At 47.0% G+C, this 23,202-nt stretch overlaps 8 non-coding genes across 8 annotated transcripts; 4 read left to right on the top strand and 4 right to left on the bottom strand.

Annotated features, from left to right (window-relative positions):
• The first annotated feature begins 7,197 nt into the window (after window positions 1–7,197).
• trnak-cuu (transfer RNA lysine (anticodon CUU)) lies at window positions 7,198–7,270 on the top strand. Its single transcript has one exon. It is a non-coding gene; the product is annotated as a tRNA-Lys (tRNA).
• Window positions 7,271–10,053: 2,783 nt separating this feature from the next.
• Window positions 10,054–10,136, bottom strand: trnal-cag (transfer RNA leucine (anticodon CAG)). The gene has a single exon. It is a non-coding gene; the product is annotated as a tRNA-Leu (tRNA).
• A 1,172-nt stretch (window positions 10,137–11,308) lies between these two features.
• trnak-cuu (transfer RNA lysine (anticodon CUU)) lies at window positions 11,309–11,381 on the top strand. The gene has a single exon. It is a non-coding gene; the product is annotated as a tRNA-Lys (tRNA).
• A 2,788-nt stretch (window positions 11,382–14,169) lies between these two features.
• trnal-cag (transfer RNA leucine (anticodon CAG)) lies at window positions 14,170–14,252 on the bottom strand. Its single transcript has one exon. It is a non-coding gene; the product is annotated as a tRNA-Leu (tRNA).
• A 1,172-nt stretch (window positions 14,253–15,424) lies between these two features.
• trnak-cuu (transfer RNA lysine (anticodon CUU)) lies at window positions 15,425–15,497 on the top strand. Its single transcript has one exon. It is a non-coding gene; the product is annotated as a tRNA-Lys (tRNA).
• A 2,788-nt stretch (window positions 15,498–18,285) lies between these two features.
• On the bottom strand, window positions 18,286–18,368 carry trnal-cag (transfer RNA leucine (anticodon CAG)). Its single transcript has one exon. It is a non-coding gene; the product is annotated as a tRNA-Leu (tRNA).
• A 1,172-nt stretch (window positions 18,369–19,540) lies between these two features.
• Window positions 19,541–19,613, top strand: trnak-cuu (transfer RNA lysine (anticodon CUU)). Its single transcript has one exon. It is a non-coding gene; the product is annotated as a tRNA-Lys (tRNA).
• Window positions 19,614–22,401: 2,788 nt separating this feature from the next.
• Window positions 22,402–22,484, bottom strand: trnal-cag (transfer RNA leucine (anticodon CAG)). The gene has a single exon. It is a non-coding gene; the product is annotated as a tRNA-Leu (tRNA).
• Between the last annotated feature and the right edge of the window lie 718 nt (window positions 22,485–23,202).

Below are 23,202 nucleotides of genomic sequence, written 5' to 3' on the forward strand. Positions count from 1 at the left end.
ACTGACCCATAAGTTACATGGGGTTGACCAAACTTGCAGAAACATGTTTATTTCTGCTGAAAAACATGTTTTGACACTTTCAGCACACTGGGGTTAAGACCTGAGTGTGTGGGCTCTTCTGAGCCTTGCAGTTACATAGGGATACAGCTGTCTGAAAAAACGCGTTTATTTCGGGCTGAAAAACACGTTTTGAAAAGTGAGCTGTTACTGACCCATAACTTACATGGGGTTGACCAAACTTGCAGAAACATGTTTATTTCTGCTGAAAAACATGTTTTGACACTTTCAGCACACTGGGGTTAAGACCTGAGTGTGTGGGCTCTTCTGAGCCTTGCAGTTACATAGGGATACAGCTGTCTGAAAAAACGCGTTTATTTCGGGCTGAAAAACACGTTTTGAAAAGTGTGATGTTACTGCCCCATAACTTACATGGGGTTGACCAAACTTGCAGAAACATGTTTATTTCTGCTGAAAAACATGTTTTGACACTTTCAGCACACTGGGGTTAAGACCTGAGTGTGTGGGCTCTTCTGAGCCTTGCAGTTACATAGGGATACAGCTGTCTGAAAAAACGCGTTTATTTCGGGCTGAAAAACACGTTTTGAAAAGTGAGCTGTTACTGCCCCATAAGTTACATGGGGTTGAACAAAATTGCAGAAACATGTTTATTTCTGCTGAAAAACATGTTTTGACACTTTCAGCACACTGGGGTTAAGACCTGAGTGTGTGGGCTCTTCTGAGCCTTGCAGTTAGGGATACAGCTGTCTGAAAAAACGCGTTTATTTCGGGCTGAAAAACACGTTTTGAAAAGTGTGCTGTTACTGCCCCATAACTTACATGGGGTTGACCAAACTTGCAGAAACATGTTTATTTCTGCTAAAAAACATGTTTTGACACTTTCAGCACACTGGGGTGAAGACCTGAGTGTGTGGGCTCTTCTGAGCCTTGCAGATACATAGGGATACAGCTGTCTGAAAAAACGCGTTTATTTCGGGCTGAAAAACACGTTTTGAAAAGTGAGCTGTTACTGACCCATAACTTACATGGGGTTGACCAAACTTGCAGAAACATGTTTATTTCTGCTGAAAAACATGTTTTGACACTTTCAGCGCACTGGGGTTAAGACCTGAGTGTGTGGTCTCTTCTGAGCCTTGCAGTTACATAGGGTAACAGCTATCTGAAAAAACGCGTTTATTTCGGGCTGAAAAACATGTTTTGAAAAGTGAGCTGTTACTGACCCATAAGTTACATGGGGTTGACCAAACTTGCAGAAACATGTTTATTTCTGCTGAAAAACATGTTTTGACACTTTCAGCACACTGGGGTTAAGACCTGAGTGTGTGGGCTCTTCTGAGCCTTGCAGTTACATAGGGATACAGCTGTCTGAAAAAACGCGTTTATTTCGGGCTGAAAAACACGTTTTGAAAAGTGAGCTGTTACTGACCCATAACTTACATGGGGTTGACCAAACTTGCAGAAACATGTTTATTTCTGCTGAAAAACATGTTTTGACACTTTCAGCACACTGGGGTTAAGACCTGAGTGTGTGGGCTCTTCTGAGCCTTGCAGTTACATAGGGATACAGCTGTCTGAAAAAACTCGTTTATTTCGGGCTGAAAAACACGTTTTGAAAAGTGTGCTGTTACTGCCCCATAACTTACATGGGGTTGACCAAACTTGCAGAAACATGTTTATTTCTGCTGAAAAACACATTTTGACACTTTCAGCACACTGGGGTTAAGACCTGAGTGTGTGGGCTCTTCTGAGCCTTGCAGTTACATAGGGTAACAGCTGTCTGAAAAAACGCGTTTATTTCGGGCTGAAAAACACGTTTTGAAAAGTGTGCTGTTACTGCCCCATAACTTACATGGGGTTGACCAAACTTGCAGAAACATGTTTATTTCTGCTGAAAAACACATTTTGACACTTTCAGCACACTGGGGTTAAGACCTGAGTGTGTGGGCTCTTCTGAGCCTTGCAGTTACATAGGGATACAGCTGTCTGAAAAAACGCGTTTATTTCGGGCTGAAAAACACGTCTTGAAAAGTGAGCTGTTACTGCCCCATAACTTACATGGGGTTGACCAAACTTGCAGAAAAAATGTTTATTTCTGCTGAAAAACATGTTTTGACACTTTCAGCACACTGGGGTTAAGACCTGAGTGTGTGGGCTCTTCTGAGCCTTGCAGATACATAGGGATACAGCTGTCTGAAAAAACGCGTTTATTTCTGGCTGAAAAACACGTTTTGAAAAGTGAGCTGTTACTGACCCATAACTTACATGGGGTTGACCAAACTTGCAGAAACATGTTTATTTCTGCTGAAAAACATGTTTTGACACTTTCAGCGCACTGGGGTTAAGACCTGAGTGTGTGGGCTCTTCTGAGTCTTGCAGTTACATAGGGTAACAGCTATCTGAAAAAACGCGTTTATTTCGGGCTGAAAAACACGTTTTGAAAAGTGAACTGTTACTGACCCATAAGTTACATGGGGTTGACCAAACTTGCAGAAACATGTTTATTTCTGCTGAAAAACATGTTTTGACACTTTCAGCACACTGGGGTTAAGACCTGAGTGTGTGGGCTCTTCTGAGCCTTGCAGTTACATAGGGATACAGCTGTCTGAAAAAACATGTTTATTTCGGGCTGAAAAACACGTTTTGAAAAGTGAGCTGTTACTGCCCCATAAGTTACATGGGGTTGACCAAACTTGCAGACACATGTTTATTTCTGCTGAAAAACATGTTTTGACACTTTCAGCACAGTGGGGTTAAGACCTGAGTGTGTGGGCTCTTCTGAGGCTTGCAGTTACATAGGGATACAGCTGTCTGAAAAAACGTGTTTATTTCGGGCTGAAAAACACGTTTTGAAAAGTGAGCTGTTACTGACCCATAACTTACATGGGGTTGACCAAACTATCAGAAACATGTTTCTTTCTGCGTAAAAACATGTTTTGACACTTTCAGCACACTGGGGTTAAGACCTGAGTCTGTGGGGTCTTCTGAGCCTTGCAGATACATAGGGATACAGCTGTCTGAAAAAACGCGTTTATTTCTGGCTGAAAAACACGTTTTGAAAAGTGAGCTGTTACTGACCCATAACTTACATGGGGTTGACCAAACTTGCAGAAACATGTTTATTTCTGCTGAAAAACATGTTTTGACACTTTCAGCACACTGGGGTTAAGAACTGAGTGTGTGGGCTCTTCTGAGCCTTGCAGTTACATAGGGATACAGCTGTCTGAAAAAACGCGTTTATTTCGGGCTGAAAAACTCGTTTTGAAAAGTGAGCTGTTACTGACCCATAACTTACATGGGGTTGACCAAACTTGCAGAAACATGTTTATTTCTGCTGAAAAACATGTTTTGACACTTTCAGCGCACTGGGGTTAAGACCTGAGTGTGTGGGCTCTTCTGAGCCTTGCAGTTACATAGGGTAACAGCTATCTGAAAAAACGCGTTTATTTCGGGCTGAAAAACACGTTTTGAAAAGTGTGCTGTTACTGACCCATAAGTTACATGGGGTTGACCAAACTTGCAGAAACATGTTTATTTCTGCTGAAAAACATGTTTTGACACTTTCAGCACACTGGGGTTAAGACCTGAGTGTGTGGGCTCTTCTGAGCCTTGCAGTTACATAGGGATACAGCTGTCTGAAAAAACGCGTTTATTTCGGGCTGAAAAACACGTTTTGAAAAGTGAGCTGTTACTGACCCATAACTTACATGGGGTTGACCAAACTTGCAGAAACATGTTTATTTCTGCTGAAAAACATGTTTTGACACTTTCAGCACACTGGGGTTAAGACCTGAGTGTGTGGGCTCTTCTGAGGCTTGCAGTTACATAGGGATACAGCTGTCTGAAAAAACGTGTTTATTTCGGGCTGAAAAACACGTTTTGAAAAGTGAGCTGTTACTGACCCATAACTTACATGGGGTTGACCAAACTATCAGAAACATGTTTATTTCTGCGTAAAAACATGTTTTGACACTTTCAGCACACTGGGGTTAAGACCTGAGTCTGTGGGGTCTTCTGAGCCTTGCAGATACATAGGGATACAGCTGTCTGAAAAAACGCGTTTATTTCTGGCTGAAAAACACGTTTTGAAAAGTGAGCTGTTACTGACCCATAACTTACATGGGGTTGACCAAACTTGCAGAAACATGTTTATTTCTGCTGAAAAACATGTTTTGACACTTTCAGCACACTGGGGTTAAGAACTGAGTGTGTGGGCTCTTCTGAGCCTTGCAGTTACATAGGGATACAGCTGTCTGAAAAAACGCGTTTATTTCGGGCTGAAAAACTCGTTTTGAAAAGTGAGCTGTTACTGACCCATAACTTACATGGGGTTGACCAAACTTGCAGAAACATGTTTATTTCTGCTGAAAAACATGTTTTGACACTTTCAGCACACTGGGGTTAAGACCTGAGTGTGTGGGCTCTTCTGAGCCTTGCAGTTACATAGGGATACAGCTGTCTGAAAAAACGCGTTTATTTCGGGCTGAAAAACACGTTTTGAAAAGTGAGCTGTTACTGACCCATAACTTACATGGGGTTGACCAAACTTGCAGAAACAAGTTTATTTCTGCTGAAAAACATGTTTTGACACTTTCAGCACACTGGGGTTAAGACCTGAGTGTGTGGGCTCTTCTGAGCCTTGCAGATACATAGGGATACAGCTGTCTGAAAAAACGCGTTTATTTCGGGCAGAAAAACACGTTTTGAAGAGTGAGCTGTTACTGACCCATAACTTACATGGGGTTGACCAAACTTGCAGAAACATGTTTATTTCTGCTGAAAAACATGTTTTGACACTTTCAGCGCACTGGGGTTAAGACCTGAGTGTGTGGGCTCTTCTGAGCCTTGCAGTTACATAGGGTAACAGCTATCTGAAAAAACGCGTTTATTTCGGGCTGAAAAACACGTTTTGAAAAGTGTGCTGTTACTGACCCATAAGTTACATGGGGTTGACCAAACTTGCAGAAACATGTTTATTTCTGCTGAAAAACATGTTTTGACACTTTCAGCACACTGGGGTTAAGACCTGAGTGTGTGGGCTCTTCTGAGCCTTGCAGTTACATAGGGATACAGCTGTCTGAAAAAACGCGTTTATTTCGGGCTGAAAAACACGTTTTGAAAAGTGAGCTGTTACTGACCCATAACTTACATGGGGTTGACCAAACTTGCAGAAACATGTTTATTTCTGCTGAAAAACATGTTTTGACACTTTCAGCACACTGGGGTTAAGACCTGAGTGTGTGGGCTCTTCTGAGCCTTGCAGTTACATAGGGATACAGCTGTCTGAAAAAACGTGTTTATTTCGGGCTGAAAAACACGTTTTGAAAAGTGAGCTGTTACTGACCCATAACTTACATGGGCTTGACCAAACTTGCAGAAACGTTTATTTCTGCTGAAAAACATGTTTTGACACTTTCAGCGCACTGGGGTTAAGACCTGAGTGTGTGGGCTCTTCTGAGCCTTGCAGTTACATAGGGTAACAGCTATCTGAAAAAACGCGTTTATTTCGGGCTGAAAAACACGTTTTGAAAAGTGAGCTGTTACTGACCCATAACTTACATGGGGTTGACCAAACTTGCAGAAACATGTTTATTTCTGCTGAAAAACATGTTTTGACACTTTCAGCACACTGGGGTTAAGACCTGAGTGTGTGGGCTCTTCTGAGCCTTGCAGTTACATAGGGATACAGCTGTCTGAAAAAACGCGTTTATTTCGGGCTGAAAAACACGTTTTGAAAAGTGAGCTGTTACTGACCCATAACTTACATGGGGTTGACCAAACTTGCAGAAACATGTTTATTTCTGCTGAAAAACATGTTTTGACACTTTCAGCACACTGGGGTTAAGACCTGAGTGTGTGGGCTCTTCTGAGCCTTGCAGTTACATAGGGATACAGCTGTCTGAAAAAACGCGTTTATTTTGGCCTGAAAAACACGTTTTGAAAAGTGAGCTGTTACTGCCCCATAAGTTACATGGGGTTGACCAAACTTGCAGAAACATGTTTATTTCTGCTGAAAAACATGTTTTGACACTTTCGGCACACTGGGGTTAAGACCTGAGTGTGTGGGCTCTTCTGAGCCTTGCAGTTACATAGGGATACAGCTGTCTGAAAAAACGCGTTTATTTCGGCTGAAAAACACGTTTTGAAAAGTGTGCTGTTACTGCCCCATAACTTACATGGGGTTGACGCTCAAAGTGACGTCTGTGTTTGTCGTTGAAACTTTCAACTCTTTCATCACTTATGTAGGAAATAAAAAGAGCAGTTGTGCGCCACACGCAGAGAGGCCGTCAGCAGAGTGGCGCAGCGGAAGCGTGCTGGGCCCATAACCCAGAGGTCGATGGATCGAAACCATCCTCTTCTACATGTGTCCTATGCACGATTCATAAGCATGCCATTGGGTTAGCAAAGTGCCTTCAAATAGTCTGCATCTCCCTTTCTTTAAATTCTGTCCTGAGTTTCTCTCTCGTGTGTGTTTGTGCAAGCTTGACACTTGCGGGACTCTTTAATCTTCACCAATACGGAGATGACCAAATGTGTCTTCGGTTGTTCTGAGGTCTTTGATAGTTTCTTTGAAAGCTTCAACTGAACCTCGAAATCGAAGCAGTTATGTTTATATTGATTTCTCGCGTTAATCATTACGAACCAGGAACAGCCAGCACACTCGGTCGCATTAGTAATTATGTCACGTCTCTACTTAGCAGAGCATTCAAAGGCCCACTGGAAGTAGTAAAGCACTAAAACACTGCAAAACTGAACTCGGGAAAATCATACTGGGAGCTCTGAGCGATGTCTGCATCCAAGCCATCCAATACGGACTCTGAAACCTTGGAATATCAACACTATGATGCGCTACCTTTTACCTGGAGCAAAACGATGGAATTAGAAGAATGCTTACCGCAGGATACAACTGTGCCGCTGTTATTTGGAGCACGGTTTTCACTTGCATGAAAACTACAGCAGAACGTAGAAGGATGATCACTGAGGAGTCCACGCGGGCATGCTGAGGAGATTGTAGGTCGTACATTTCAATGATTACTGACATTTGCGCTGCTGGAGGTACAGTAATCAACAAAGAACAGGGTGTGCTACTCTCGAATCCGGTCAGCACATGATGAAAAGCCAGGAAGTATACCTTGTCAAATTGCCGTCAACAGGGACAAGTTAACCACCAGCTCCACCGGCGCCCGGCTAGCTCAGTCGGTAGAGCATGAGACTCTTAATCTCAGGGTCGTGGGTTCGAGCCCCACGTTGGGCGGTGCCCGTCTCCTTATTAACAAAGTTTCCCGCTCATCCTTGAACCTCTTACACCTCGATGGTACCGAGCACTGCGTTTTAATGCACAGGTGTGATCAAACCGAGATGAAAAGGGCGTATCTAGCTCCTTGCCCGAGAGATAAATCAAAGGTTCCGCAGATAATCCCTTGGCTCCGGTCACCCGGACGCAGATAGGAGCTGCAGCCATCATAACTTGTATGAAAACTAAGAAGAGCTCCTGTCTATTTACAGTTTCATTTACTCTAGCGTTTCCTTAAACATTGCGTGTACGAAGGCTAAGAAATTGGAGAGCTATTCTAATACAATAACTATTAGGAATCTTTTCGGCATAACAGTTTCACTGTGATTTTGCAGGTAACACGTACGTTGGGAAAACATTTTGAACGCGATCAATAACCGCACTGGAAAAATGTGGGAAAGAAAGGGCGAAAAGCGACTCTTCAACATGTGGAAATATCTTCCTGAGCGGAGCCCTCTTCTCGAAGCTCAACACTCTGCAAGAGTCACTTCTCCCAACTTGCGCCCGCAGGTTTCCGTAGTGTGCCTGCAAAGAGCCATCCGCTTGAGACAGGTGCACCTCCCGATTTCATTGAACTAAGCTAGATGCACAATTTCTAACGCAGCCTTCATCACAATAGACAGTTCATTTCTCGAAAGCTTGTCGTAAAAAAAGGAAACAAAGAACGAAAACGTATAGCTGACAATCTTCTGAAGATGCAGATTCAGCTTTGGGGAAATGGACATTTTATGTATGCAGATGCTTTTCAAGCGCTGGTTTTAGAACGTCGCTGTGCTTCCAGCATCCTTTTCAGTCTTCTAAACTGGCTACCGAGGTGCCGATCACATTGTAAAGCGGTTGAGAGGCCGGAGCTGCTCAAACCGCTCTTGCCGTTTCCCATCAATCAAAAGCACTATGTTGTTTCTTTGTATGGAAAGCTTTTCAAGTCTGGCATCGACACGCACCTTTCCTGAAACGTCCAAAAGGTGAATGCTTCGCAAAGAAATCCAGTCTACCTTCAGGGGGCATGATGTTGAAATCGGAATGAGCCCTGGGTGGGCTTGAAGCAGCAGCTGTTCAGTTAACAGCTGCACAGAAACGCACCCCGCTTGCTTTGTATCATTCGCAAGTTTCTGGTTAAAGAGTAAAAAAGGCTGGAATTCTTCTGCCAGCCGGCAGGATTTCTTCTGCACTCACCCAGAAAAGCCAAGAATTGTATTTCATCTTTCGCAAGCTGTATTTTCCAGGAGGAGAATGAATACTTGCATTAAACTGAATCAAGCCGACAGAGACGCACAGCCGTTGTTTTTCTCCATGGGAAGTTTTTCGTTAAGGAAAAACACCGTTGTCATTTTCTTGCCAGCCGGCGGTATTTCTTGTGCAGCGATGAGCCAGATTTGTATTTCGTATTTCGCAAGTTGTGTGAATTTCTTGAAGTTGAAAGTGAATTCGCTCCAGAAAAGAAATGTCGCTTGAAAGCCGAGGCTGTTTGTTAAACCGCAGGACCTGAGCTTGCGTTCTGTTTCTCATGGCGTTCGCAAAGGCGATTCCTGCCTTTAAAACTGCTGTGTCTGCGACTGAAAGTGGCGTGTGTCGCAGCTTCTAAAGTCTTGTTGACGCTCCTCGATGTTGCTTTCTCTCTGCCTAAGGAAGTTCGATTGTCGCGTCGGAACGGGGAGACCTAATCCTTCCAGCTTTAAGCCACCCTTCAGTCTTCTGAAGGGTGTCCGAGTGCTAGCATGTCATTTGGCTTTTTTTGGGGGGAAGCGGAGAGCGACATTGAAAAAGGTTACCGCCGCCGCCTCGCCCTCCGTGTTAAATGATTGCAAGCCGGCGGCGGCGGCGCTCCCTGTAGTCGTGGCCGAGCGGTTAAGGCGATGGGCTAGAAAGCCATTGGGGTCTCCCCGCGTCGGCTCGAATCCTGCCGACTACGGCGCCCTTCTCCTGTCGCTTCGGCCTGCCCAGAAAAAGGCGGAGTGCCGTTTCTCTCTTCCTGCTTCTTGTACAAACGCTAAATCGCTTGGACCTGCTGCCTTGGAAGTAATGTCTTCAACATCCACCAGTGACATTTCACAGCTGGAAGCACACTGCCACGCTTTTGGCATTGGCATGTCTTGCGCCCTACTTCCAGCCTTTGAAGACCTAAGTATTCAAACTGAAAGAACCGGCTGAATGAGTGTTTGCAGTGCACCAGGAGGAGCAGGGACCATAGCATTGGAGGGGTGAGGATGGCGCAGATGGAAACGTTTTCATGCGCTCCTCTGGGAGGAATGAAAAGAAAAGACGAAACCGGAAACAGTAGTAGCCGCAAGAGGAAGTGTCTTCAAGCGCCAAGCAAGCGCTCCTCGTTAGTATAGTGGTGCGTATCCCCGCCTGTCACGTGGGAGACCAGGGATGGATTGCTTGACGGCGAGCCAGGTTGCTTTTCTCCCATCAGATTCCAACCGCTAATGCTAACGCAGTGTGTGGGAGCTTACATGCTTTTCCTTTCCCGTCTTTTTCGGACGACTATTCCAAAGGGGTAACCTGAAGGAATAGGGGCCTGAAGACACGAGGCATTCTTAAACCAGCACTGGGCTGCACGGCCTTCTGTTGTGATCAGGTTATATTCGAGTCAAAAAGCCAGAGCATCCGCTTCCATCCTATGGAGCACGAGATAAATCGGAAGAGGCAGGGGATACACCTACGCCTATCGGCGCACGTTCCCTGCGGCAGGCTGCTTCACCCATTTGCACCCGACTGGAGACGGCACTGAGCAAGCTTTTTGTCAGGAGTGGGATTCGAACCCACGCCTCCAGGGGAGACTGCGACCTGAACGCAGCGCCTTAGACCGCTCGGCCATCCTGACGCGGGCCCCCGGTCCCGGGGCGGTCTGATGAGCCACCGCGATCCCACTACGCTCCTCGAGTATCGCACTGTTATTAATACTACAGTGTGACTCCAGCATTAAAATGTTTGGAAAATGTGTCGGCTTTTATAATCCAGTGTAGAGCAGCATGTGATGATTTGTGCTACAACACCAAGCGCTCAAAGTGACGTCTGCGTTTGTCGTTGAAACTTTCAACTCTTTCATCACTGATGTAGGAAATAAAAAGAGCAGTTGTGCGCCACACGCAGAGAGGCCGTCAGCAGAGTGGCGCAGCGGAAGCGTGCTGGGCCCATAACCCAGAGGTCGATGGATCGAAACCATCCTCTGCTACATGTGTCCTATGCACGATTCATAAGCATGCCATTGGGTTAGCAAAGTGCCTTCAAATAGTCTGCATCTCCCTTTCTTTAAATTCTGTCCTGAGTTTCTCTCTCGTGTGTGTTTGTGCAAGCTTGACACTTGCGGGACTCTTTAATCTTCACCAATAAGGAGATGACCAAATGTGTCTTCGGTTGTTCTGAGGTCTTTGATAGTTTCTTTGAAAGCTTCAACTGAACCTCGAAATCGAAGCAGTTATGTTTATATTGATTTCTCGCGTTAATCATTACGAACCAGGAACAGCCAGCACACTCGGTCGCATTAGTAATTATGTCACGTCTCTACTTAGCAGAGCATTCAAAGGCCCACTGGAAGTAGTAAAGCACTAAAACACTGCAAAACTGAACTCGGGAAAATCATACTGGGAGCTCTGAGCGATGTCTGCATTCAAGCCATCCAATACGGACTCTGAAACCTTGGAATATCAACACTATGATGCGCTACCTTTTACCTGGAGCAAAACGATGGAATTAGAAGAATGCTTACCGCAGGATACAACTGTGCCGCTGTTATTTGGAGCACGGTTTTCACTTGCATGAAAACTACAGCAGAACGTAGAAGGATGATCACTGAGGAGTCCACGCGGGCATGCTGAGGAGATTGTAGGTCGTACATTTCAATGATTACTGACATTTGCGCTGCTGGAGGTACAGTAATCAACAAAGAACAGGGTGTGCTACTCTCGAATCCGGTCAGCACATGATGAAAAGCCAGGAAGTATACCTTGTCAAATTGCCGTCAACAGGGACAAGTTAACCACCAGCTCCACCGGCGCCCGGCTAGCTCAGTCGGTAGAGCATGAGACTCTTAATCTCAGGGTCGTGGGTTCGAGCCCCACGTTGGGCGGTGCCCGTCTCCTTATTAACAAAGTTTCCCGCTCATCCTTGAACCTCTTACACCTCGATGGTACCGAGCACTGCGTTTTAATGCACAGGTGTGATCAAACCGAGATGAAAAGGGCGTATCTAGCTCCTTGCCCGAGAGATAAATCAAGGGTTCCGCAGATAATCCCTTGGCTCCGGTCACCCGGACGCAGATAGGAGCTGCAGCCATCATAACTTGTATGAAAACTAAGAAGAGCTCCTGTCTATTTACAGTTTCATTTACTCTAGCGTTTCCTTAAACATTGCGTGTACGAAGGCTAAGAAATTGGAGAGCTATTCTAATACAATAACTATTAGGAATCTTTTGGGCATAACAGTTTCACTGTGATTTTGCAGGTAACACGTACGTTGGGAAAACATTTTGAACGCGATCAATAACCGCACTGGAAAAATGTGGGAAAGAAAGGGCGAAAAGCGACTCTTCAACATGTGGAAATATCTTCCTGAGCGGAGCCCTCTTCTCGAAGCTCAACACTCTGCAAGAGTCACTTCTCCCAACTTGCGCCCGCAGGTTTCCGTAGTGTGCCTGCAAAGAGCCATCCGCTTGAGACAGGTGCACCTCCCGATTTCATTGAACTAAGCTAGATGCACAATTTCTAATGCAGCCTTCATCACAATAGACAGTTCATTTCTCGAAAGCTTGTCGTAAAAAAAGGAAACAAAGAACGAAAACGTATAGCTGACAATCTTCTGAAGATGCAGATTCAGCTTTGGGGAAATGGACATTTTATGTATGCAGATGCTTTTCAAGCGCTGGTTTTAGAACGTCGCTGTGCTTCCAGCATCCTTTTCAGCCTTCTAAACTGGCTACCGAGGTGCCGATCACATTGTAAAGCGGTTGAGAGGCCGGAGCTGCTCAAACCGCTCTTGCCGTTTCCCATCAATCAAAAGCACTATGTTGTTTCTTTGTATGGAAAGCTTTTCAAGTCTGGCATCGACACGCACCTTTCCTGAAACGTCCAAAAGGTGAATGCTTCGCAAAGAAATCCAGTCTACCTTCAGGGGGCATGATGTTGAAATCGGAATGAGCCCTGGGTGGGCTTGAAGCAGCAGCTGTTCAGTTAACAGCTGCACAGAAACGCACCCCGCTTGCTTTGTATCATTCGCAAGTTTCTGGTTAAAGAGTAAAAAAGGCTGGAATTCTTCTGCCAGCCGGCAGGATTTCTTCTGCACTCACCCAGAAAAGCCAAGAATTGTATTTCATCTTTCGCAAGCTGTATTTTCCAGGAGGAGAATGAATACTTGCATTAAACTGAATCAAGCCGACAGAGACGCACAGCCGTTGTTTTTCTCCATGGGAAGTTTTTCGTTAAGGAAAAACACCGTTGTCATTTTCTTGCCAGCCGGCGGTATTTCTTGTGCAGCGATGAGCCAGATTTGTATTTCGTATTTCGCAAGTTGTGTGAATTTCTTGAAGTTGAAAGTGAATTCGCTCCAGAAAAGAAATGTCCAGTCGCATGAAAGCCGTGGCTGTTTGTTAAACCGCAGGACCTGAGCTTGCGTTCTGTTTCTCATGGCGTTCGCAAAGGCGATTCCTGCCTTTAAAACTGCTGTGTCTGCGACTGAAAGTGGCGTGTGTCGCAGCTTCTAAAGTCTTGTTGACGCTCCTCGATGTTGCTTTCTCTCTGCCTAAGGAAGTTCGATTGTCGCGTCGGAACGGGGAGACCTAATCCTTCCAGCTTTAAGCCACCCTTCAGTCTTCTGAAGGGTGTCCGAGTGCTAGCATGTCATTTGGCTTTTTTGGGGGGGAAACGGAGAGCGACATTGAAAAAGGTTACCGCCGCCGCCTCGCCCTCCGTGTTAAATGATCGCAAGCCGGCGGCGGCGGCGCTCCCTATAGTCGTGGCCGAGCGGTTAAGGCGCTGGGCTAGAAAGCCATTGGGGTCTCCCCGCGTCGGCTCGAATCCTGCCCACTACGGCGCCCTTCTCCTGTCGCTTCGGCCTGCCCAGAAAAAGGCGGAGTGCCGTTTCTCTCTTCCTGCTTCTTGTACAAACGCTAAATCGCTTGGACCTGCTGCCTTGGAAGTAATGTCTTCAACATCCACCAGTGACATTTCACAGCTGGAAGCACACTGCCACGCTTTTGGCATTGGCATGTCTTGCGCCCTACTTCCAGCCTTTGAAGACCTAAGTATTCAAACTGAAAGAACCGGCTGAATGAGTGTTTGCAGTGCACCAGGAGGAGCAGGGACCATAGCATTGGAGGGGTGAGGATGGCGGAGATGGAAACGTTTTCATGCGCTCCTCTGGGAGGAATGAAAAGAAAAGACGAAACCGGAAACAGTAGTAGCCGCAAGAGGAAGTGTCTTCAAGCGCCAAGCAAGCGCTCCTCGTTAGTATAGTGGTGCGTATCCCCGCCTGTCACGTGGGAGACCAGGGATGGATTGCTTGACGGCGAGCCAGGTTGCTTTTCTCCCATCAGATTCCAACCGCTAATGCTAACGCAGTGTGTGGGAGCTTACATGCTTTTCCTTTCCCGTCTTTTTCGGACGACTATTCCAAAGGGGTAACCTGAAGGAATAGGGGCCTGAAGACACGAGGCATTCTTAAACCAGCACTGGGCTGCACGGCCTTCTGTTGTGATCAGGTTATATTCGAGTCAAAAAGCCAGAGCATCCGCTTCCATCCTATGGAGCACGAGCTAAATCGGAAGAGGCAGGGGATACACCTACGCCTATCGGCGCACGTTCCCCGCGGCAGGCTGCTTCACCCATTTGCACCCGACTGGAGACGGCACTGAGCAAGCTTTTTGTCAGGAGTGGGATTCGAACCCACGCCTCCAGGGGAGACTGCGACCTGAACGCAGCGCCTTAGACCGCTCGGCCATCCTGACGCGGGCCCCCTGTCCCGGGGCGGTCTGATGAGCCACCGCGATCCCACTACGCTCCTCGAGTATCGCACTGTTATTAATACTACAGTGTGACTCCAGCATTAAAATGTTTGGAAAATGTGTCGGCTTTTATAATCCAGTGTAGAGCAGCATGTGATGATTTGTGCTACAACACCAAGCGCTCAAAGTGACGTCTGCGTTTGTCGTTGAAACTTTCAACTCTTTCATCACTTATGTAGGAAATAAAAAGAGCAGTTGTGCGCCACACGCAGAGAGGCCGTCAGCAGAGTGGCGCAGCGGAAGCGTGCTGGGCCCATAACCCAGAGGTCGATGGATCGAAACCATCCTCTGCTACATGTGTCCTATGCACGATTCATAAGCGTGCCATTAGGTTAGCAAAGTGCCTTCAAATAGTCTGCATCTCCCTTTCTTTAAATTCTGTCCTGAGTTTCTCTCTCGTGTGTGTTTGTGCAAGCTTGACACTTGCGGGACTCTTTAATCTTCACCAATACGGAGATGACCAAATGTGTCTTCGGTTGTTCTGAGGTCTTTGATAGTTTCTTTGAAAGCTTCAACTGAACCTCGAAATCGAAGCAGTTATGTTTATATTGATTTCTCGCGTTAATCATTACGAACCAGGAACAGCCAGCACACTCGGTCGCATTAGTAATTATGTCACGTCTCTACTTAGCAGAGCATTCAAAGGCCCACTGGAAGTAGTAAAGCACTAAAACACTGCAAAACTGAACTCGGGAAAATCATACTGGGAGCTCTGAGCGATGTCTGCATCCAAGCCATCCAATACGGACTCTGAAACCTTGGAATATCAACACTATGATGCGCTACCTTTTACCTGGAGCAAAACGATGGAATTAGAAGAATGCTTACCGCAGGATACAACTGTGCCGCTGTTATTTGGAGCACGGTTTTCACTTGCATGAAAACTACAGCAGAACGTAGAAGGATGATCACTGAGGAGTCCACGCGGGCATGCTGAGGAGATTGTAGGTCGTACATTTCAATGATTACTGACATTTGCGCTGCTGGAGGTACAGTAATCAACAAAGAACAGGGTGTGCTACTCTCGAATCCGGTCAGCACATGATGAAAAGCCAGGAAGTATACCTTGTCAAATTGCCGTCAACAGGGACAAGTTAACCACCAGCTCCACCGGCGCCCGGCTAGCTCAGTCGGTAGAGCATGAGACTCTTAATCTCAGGGTCGTGGGTTCGAGCCCCACGTTGGGCGGTGCCCGTCTCCTTATTAACAAAGTTTCCCGCTCATCCTTGAACCTCTTACACCTCGATGGTACCGAGCACTGCGTTTTAATGCACAGGTGTGATCAAACCGAGATGAAAAGGGCGTATCTAGCTCCTTGCCCGAGAGATAAATCAAAGGTTCCGCAGATAATCCCTTGGCTCCGGTCACCCGGACGCAGATAGGAGCTGCAGCCATCATAACTTGTATGAAAACTAAGAAGAGCTCCTGTCTATTTACAGTTTCATTTACTCTAGCGTTTCCTTAAACATTGCGTGTACGAAGGCTAAGAAATTGGAGAGCTATTCTAATACAATAACTATTAGGAATCTTTTGGGCATAACAGTTTCACTGTGATTTTGCAGGTAACACGTACGTTGGGAAAACATTTTGAACGCGATCAATAACCGCACTGGAAAAATGTGGGAAAGAAAGGGCGAAAAGCGACTCTTCAACATGTGGAAATATCTTCCTGAGCGGAGCCCTCTTCTCGAAGCTCAACACTCTGCAAGAGTCACTTCTCCCAACTTGCGCCCGCAGGTTTCCGTAGTGTGCCTGCAAAGAGCCATCCGCTTGAGACAGGTGCACCTCCCGATTTCATTGAACTAAGCTAGATGCACAATTTCTAATGCAGCCTTCATCACAATAGACAGTTCATTTCTCGAAAGCTTGTCGTAAAAAAAGGAAACAAAGAACGAAAACGTATAGCTGACAATCTTCTGAAGATGCAGATTCAGCTTTGGGGAAATGGACATTTTATGTATGCAGATGCTTTTCAAGCGCTGGTTTTAGAACGTCGCTGTGCTTCCAGCATCCTTTTCAGCCTTCTAAACTGGCTACCGAGGTGCCGATCACATTGTAAAGCGGTTGAGAGGCCGGAGCTGCTCAAACCGCTCTTGCCGTTTCCCATCAATCAAAAGCACTATGTTGTTTCTTTGTATGGAAAGCTTTTCAAGTCTGGCATCGACACGCACCTTTCCTGAAACGTCCAAAAGGTGAATGCTTCGCAAAGAAATCCAGTCTACCTTCAGGGGGCATGATGTTGAAATCGGAATGAGCCCTGGGTGGGCTTGAAGCAGCAGCTGTTCAGTTAAGAGCTGCACAGAAACGCACCCCGCTTGCTTTGTATCATTCGCAAGTTTGTGGTTAAAGAGTAAAAAAGGCTGGAATTCTTCTGCCAGCCGGCAGGATTTCTTCTGCACTCACCCAGAAAAGCCAAGAATTGTATTTCATCTTTCGCAAGCTGTATTTTCCAGGAGGAGAATGAATACTTGCATTAAACTGAATCAAGCCGACAGAGACGCACAGCCGTTGTTTTTCTCCATGGGAAGTTTTTCGTTAAGGAAAAACACCGTTGTCATTTTCTTGCCAGCCGGCGGTATTTCTTGTGCAGCGATGAGCCAGATTTGTATTTCGTATTTCGCAAGTTGTGTGAATTTCTTGAAGTTGAAAGTGAATTCGCTCCAGAAAAGAAATGTCCAGTCGCATGAAAGCCGTGGCTGTTTGTTAAACCGCAGGACCTGAGCTTGCGTTCTGTTTCTCATGGCGTTCGCAAAGGCGATTCCTGCCTTTAAAACTGCTGTGTCTGCGACTGAAAGTGGCGTGTGTCGCAGCTTCTAAAGTCTTGTTGACGCTCCTCGATGTTGCTTTCTCTCTGCCTAAGGAAGTTCGATTGTCGCGTCGGAACGGGGAGACCTAATCCTTCCAGCTTTAAGCCACCCTTCAGTCTTCTGAAGGGTGTCCGAGTGCTAGCATGTCATTTGGCTTTTTTGGGGGGGAAACGGAGAGCGACATTGAAAAAGGTTACCGCCGCCGCCTCGCCCTCCGTGTTAAATGATCGCAAGCCGGCGGCGGCGGCGCTCCCTATAGTCGTGGCCGAGCGGTTAAGGCGCTGGGCTAGAAAGCCATTGGGGTCTCCCCGCGTCGGCTCGAATCCTGCCGACTACGGCGCCCTTCTCCTGTCGCTTCGGCCTGCCCAGAAAAAGGCGGAGTGCCGTTTCTCTCTTCCTGCTTCTTGTACAAACGCTAAATCGCTTGGACCTGCTGCCTTGGAAGTAATGTCTTCAACATCCACCAGTGACATTTCACAGCTGGAAGCACACTGCCACGCTTTTGGCATTGGCATGTCTTGCGCCCTACTTCCAGCCTTTGAAGACCTAAGTATTCAAACTGAAAGAACCGGCTGAATGAGTGTTTGCAGTGCACCAGGAGGAGCAGGGACCATAGCATTGGAGGGGTGAGGATGGCGCAGATGGAAACGTTTTCATGCGCTCCTCTGGGAGGAATGAAAAGAAAAGACGTAACCGGAAACAGTAGTAGCCGCAAGAGGAAGTGTCTTCAAGCGCCAAGCAAGCGCTCCTCGTTAGTATAGTGGTGCGTATCCCCGCCTGTCACGTGGGAGACCAGGGATGGATTGCTTGACGGCGAGCCAGGTTGCTTTTCTCCCATCAGATTCCAACCGCTAATGCTAACGCAGTGTGTGGGAGCTTACATGCTTTTCCTTTCCCGTCTTTTTCGGACGACTATTCCAAAGGGGTAACCTGAAGGAATAGGGGCCTGAAGACACGAGGCATTCTTAAACCAGCACTGGGCTGCACGGCCTTCTGTTGTGATCAGGTTATATTCGAGTCAAAAAGCCAGAGCATCCGCTTCCATCCTATGGAGCACGAGCTAAATCGGAAGAGGCAGGGGATACACCTACGCCTATCGGCGCACGTTCCCCGCGGCAGGCTGCTTCACCCATTTGCACCCGACTGGAGACGGCACTGAGCAAGCTTTTTGTCAGGAGTGGGATTCGAACCCACGCCTCCAGGGGAGACTGCGACCTGAACGCAGCGCCTTAGACCGCTCGGCCATCCTGACGCGGGCCCCCTGTCCCGGGGCGGTCTGATGAGCCACCGCGATCCCACTACGCTCCTCGAGTATCGCACTGTTATTAATACTACAGTGTGACTCCAGCATTAAAATGTTTGGAAAATGTGTCGGCTTTTATAATCCAGTGTAGAGCAGCATGTGATGATTTGTGCTACAACACCAAGCGCTCAAAGTGACGTCTGCGTTTGTCGTTGAAACTTTCAACTCTTTCATCACTTATGTAGGAAATAAAAAGAGCAGTTGTGCGCCACACGCAGAGAGGCCGTCAGCAGAGTGGCGCAGCGGAAGCGTGCTGGGCCCATAACCCAGAGGTCGATGGATCGAAACCATCCTCTGCTACATGTGTCCTATGCACGATTCATAAGCGTGCCATTAGGTTAGCAAAGTGCCTTCAAATAGTCTGCATCTCCCTTTCTTTAAATTCTGTCCTGAGTTTCTCTCTCGTGTGTGTTTGTGCAAGCTTGACACTTGCGGGACTCTTTAATCTTCACCAATACGGAGATGACCAAATGTGTCTTCGGTTGTTCTGAGGTCTTTGATAGTTTCTTTGAAAGCTTCAACTGAACCTCGAAATCGAAGCAGTTATGTTTATATTGATTTCTCGCGTTAATCATTACGAACCAGGAACAGCCAGCACACTCGGTCGCATTAGTAATTATGTCACGTCTCTACTTAGCAGAGCATTCAAAGGCCCACTGGAAGTAGTAAAGCACTAAAACACTGCAAAACTGAACTCGGGAAAATCATACTGGGAGCTCTGAGCGATGTCTGCATCCAAGCCATCCAATACGGACTCTGAAACCTTGGAATATCAACACTATGATGCGCTACCTTTTACCTGGAGCAAAACGATGGAATTAGAAGAATGCTTACCGCAGGATACAACTGTGCCGCTGTTATTTGGAGCACGGTTTTCACTTGCATGAAAACTACAGCAGAACGTAGAAGGATGATCACTGAGGAGTCCACGCGGGCATGCTGAGGAGATTGTAGGTCGTACATTTCAATGATTACTGACATTTGCGCTGCTGGAGGTACAGTAATCAACAAAGAACAGGGTGTGCTACTCTCGAATCCGGTCAGCACATGATGAAAAGCCAGGAAGTATACCTTGTCAAATTGCCGTCAACAGGGACAAGTTAACCACCAGCTCCACCGGCGCCCGGCTAGCTCAGTCGGTAGAGCATGAGACTCTTAATCTCAGGGTCGTGGGTTCGAGCCCCACGTTGGGCGGTGCCCGTCTCCTTATTAACAAAGTTTCCCGCTCATCCTTGAACCTCTTACACCTCGATGGTACCGAGCACTGCGTTTTAATGCACAGGTGTGATCAAACCGAGATGAAAAGGGCGTATCTAGCTCCTTGCCCGAGAGATAAATCAAGGGTTCCGCAGATAATCCCTTGGCTCCGGTCACCCGGACGCAGATAGGAGCTGCAGCCATCATAACTTGTATGAAAACTAAGAAGAGCTCCTGTCTATTTACAGTTTCATTTACTCTAGCGTTTCCTTAAACATTGCGTGTACGAAGGCTAAGAAATTGGAGAGCTATTCTAATACAATAACTATTAGGAATCTTTTGGGCATAACAGTTTCACTGTGATTTTGCAGGTAACACGTACGTTGGGAAAACATTTTGAACGCGATCAATAACCGCACTGGAAAAATGTGGGAAAGAAAGGGCGAAAAGCGACTCTTCAACATGTGGAAATATCTTCCTGAGCGGAGCCCTCTTCTCGAAGCTCAACACTCTGCAAGAGTCACTTCTCCCAACTTGCGCCCGCAGGTTTCCGTAGTGTGCCTGCAAAGAGCCATCCGCTTGAGACAGGTGCACCTCCCGATTTCATTGAACTAAGCTAGATGCACAATTTCTAATGCAGCCTTCATCACAATAGACAGTTCATTTCTCGAAAGCTTGTCGTAAAAAAAGGAAACAAAGAACGAAAACGTATAGCTGACAATCTTCTGAAGATGCAGATTCAGCTTTGGGGAAATGGACATTTTATGTATGCAGATGCTTTTCAAGCGCTGGTTTTAGAACGTCGCTGTGCTTCCAGCATCCTTTTCAGCCTTCTAAACTGGCTACCGAGGTGCCGATCACATTGTAAAGCGGTTGAGAGGCCGGAGCTGCTCAAACCGCTCTTGCCGTTTCCCATCAATCAAAAGCACTATGTTGTTTCTTTGTATGGAAAGCTTTTCAAGTCTGGCATCGACACGCACCTTTCCTGAAACGTCCAAAAGGTGAATGCTTCGCAAAGAAATCCAGTCTACCTTCAGGGGGCATGATGTTGAAATCGGAATGAGCCCTGGGTGGGCTTGAAGCAGCAGCTGTTCAGTTAAGAGCTGCACAGAAACGCACCCCGCTTGCTTTGTATCATTCGCAAGTTTGTGGTTAAAGAGTAAAAAAGGCTGGAATTCTTCTGCCAGCCGGCAGGATTTCTTCTGCACTCACCCAGAAAAGCCAAGAATTGTATTTCATCTTTCGCAAGCTGTATTTTCCAGGAGGAGAATGAATACTTGCATTAAACTGAATCAAGCCGACAGAGACGCACAGCCGTTGTTTTTCTCCATGGGAAGTTTTTCGTTAAGGAAAAACACCGTTGTCATTTTCTTGCCAGCCGGCGGTATTTCTTGTGCAGCGATGAGCCAGATTTGTATTTCGTATTTCGCAAGTTGTGTGAATTTCTTGAAGTTGAAAGTGAATTCGCTCCAGAAAAGAAATGTCCAGTCGCATGAAAGCCGTGGCTGTTTGTTAAACCGCAGGACCTGAGCTTGCGTTCTGTTTCTCATGGCGTTCGCAAAGGCGATTCCTGCCTTTAAAACTGCTGTGTCTGCGACTGAAAGTGGCGTGTGTCGCAGCTTCTAAAGTCTTGTTGACGCTCCTCGATGTTGCTTTCTCTCTGCCTAAGGAAGTTCGATTGTCGCGTCGGAACGGGGAGACCTAATCCTTCCAGCTTTAAGCCACCCTTCAGTCTTCTGAAGGGTGTCCGAGTGCTAGCATGTCATTTGGCTTTTTTGGGGGGGAAACGGAGAGCGACATTGAAAAAGGTTACCGCCGCCGCCTCGCCCTCCGTGTTAAATGATCGCAAGCCGGCGGCGGCGGCGCTCCCTATAGTCGTGGCCGAGCGGTTAAGGCGCTGGGCTAGAAAGCCATTGGGGTCTCCCCGCGTCGGCTCGAATCCTGCCGACTACGGCGCCCTTCTCCTGTCGCTTCGGCCTGCCCAGAAAAAGGCGGAGTGCCGTTTCTCTCTTCCTGCTTCTTGTACAAACGCTAAATCGCTTGGACCTGCTGCCTTGGAAGTAATGTCTTCAACATCCACCAGTGACATTTCACAGCTGGAAGCACACTGCCACGCTTTTGGCATTGGCATGTCTTGCGCCCTACTTCCAGCCTTTGAAGACCTAAGTATTCAAACTGAAAGAACCGGCTGAATGAGTGTTTGCAGTGCACCAGGAGGAGCAGGGACCATAGCATTGGAGGGGTGAGGATGGCGCAGATGGAAACGTTTTCATGCGCTCCTCTGGGAGGAATGAAAAGAAAAGACGTAACCGGAAACAGTAGTAGCCGCAAGAGGAAGTGTCTTCAAGCGCCAAGCAAGCGCTCCTCGTTAGTATAGTGGTGCGTATCCCCGCCTGTCACGTGGGAGACCAGGGATGGATTGCTTGACGGCGAGCCAGGTTGCTTTTCTCCCATCAGATTCCAACCGCTAATGCTAACGCAGTGTGTGGGAGCTTACATGCTTTTCCTTTCCCGTCTTTTTCGGACGACTATTCCAAAGGGGTAACCTGAAGGAATAGGGGCCTGAAGACACGAGGCATTCTTAAACCAGCACTGGGCTGCACGGCCTTCTGTTGTGATCAGGTTATATTCGAGTCAAAAAGCCAGAGCATCCGCTTCCATCCTATGGAGCACGAGCTAAATCGGAAGAGGCAGGGGATACACCTACGCCTATCGGCGCACGTTCCCCGCGGCAGGCTGCTTCACCCATTTGCACCCGACTGGAGACGGCACTGAGCAAGCTTTTTGTCAGGAGTGGGATTCGAACCCACGCCTCCAGGGGAGACTGCGACCTGAACGCAGCGCCTTAGACCGCTCGGCCATCCTGACGCGGGCCCCCTGTCCCGGGGCGGTCTGATGAGCCACCGCGATCCCACTACGCTCCTCGAGTATCGCACTGTTATTAATACTACAGTGTGACTCCAGCATTAAAATGTTTGGAAAATGTGTCGGCTTTTATAATCCAGTGTAGAGCAGCATGTGATGATTTGTGCTACAACACCAAGCGCTCAAAGTGACGTCTGCGTTTGTCGTTGAAACTTTCAACTCTTTCATCACTTATGTAGGAAATAAAAAGAGCAGTTGTGCGCCACACGCAGAGAGGCCGTCAGCAGAGTGGCGCAGCGGAAGCGTGCTGGGCCCATAACCCAGAGGTCGATGGATCGAAACCATCCTCTGCTACATGTGTCCTATGCACGATTCATAAGCGTGCCATTAGGTTAGCAAAGTGCCTTCAAATAGTCTGCATCTCCCTTTCTTTAAATTCTGTCCTGAGTTTCTCTCTCGTGTGTGTTTGTGCAAGCTTGACACTTGCGGGACTCTTTAATCTTCACCAATACGGAGATGACCAAATGTGTCTTCGGTTGTTCTGAGGTCTTTGATAGTTTCTTTGAAAGCTTCAACTGAACCTCGAAATCGAAGCAGTTATGTTTATATTGATTTCTCGCGTTAATCATTACGAACCAGGAACAGCCAGCACACTCGGTCGCATTAGTAATTATGTCACGTCTCTACTTAGCAGAGCATTCAAAGGCCCACTGGAAGTAGT

Source organism: Lepisosteus platostomus, chromosome 26, assembly GCF_059453375.1.
Source record: "Lepisosteus platostomus isolate fLepPlt1 chromosome 26, fLepPlt1.hap1, whole genome shotgun sequence".
Lineage (NCBI taxonomy): Eukaryota > Metazoa > Chordata > Actinopteri > Semionotiformes > Lepisosteidae > Lepisosteus > Lepisosteus platostomus.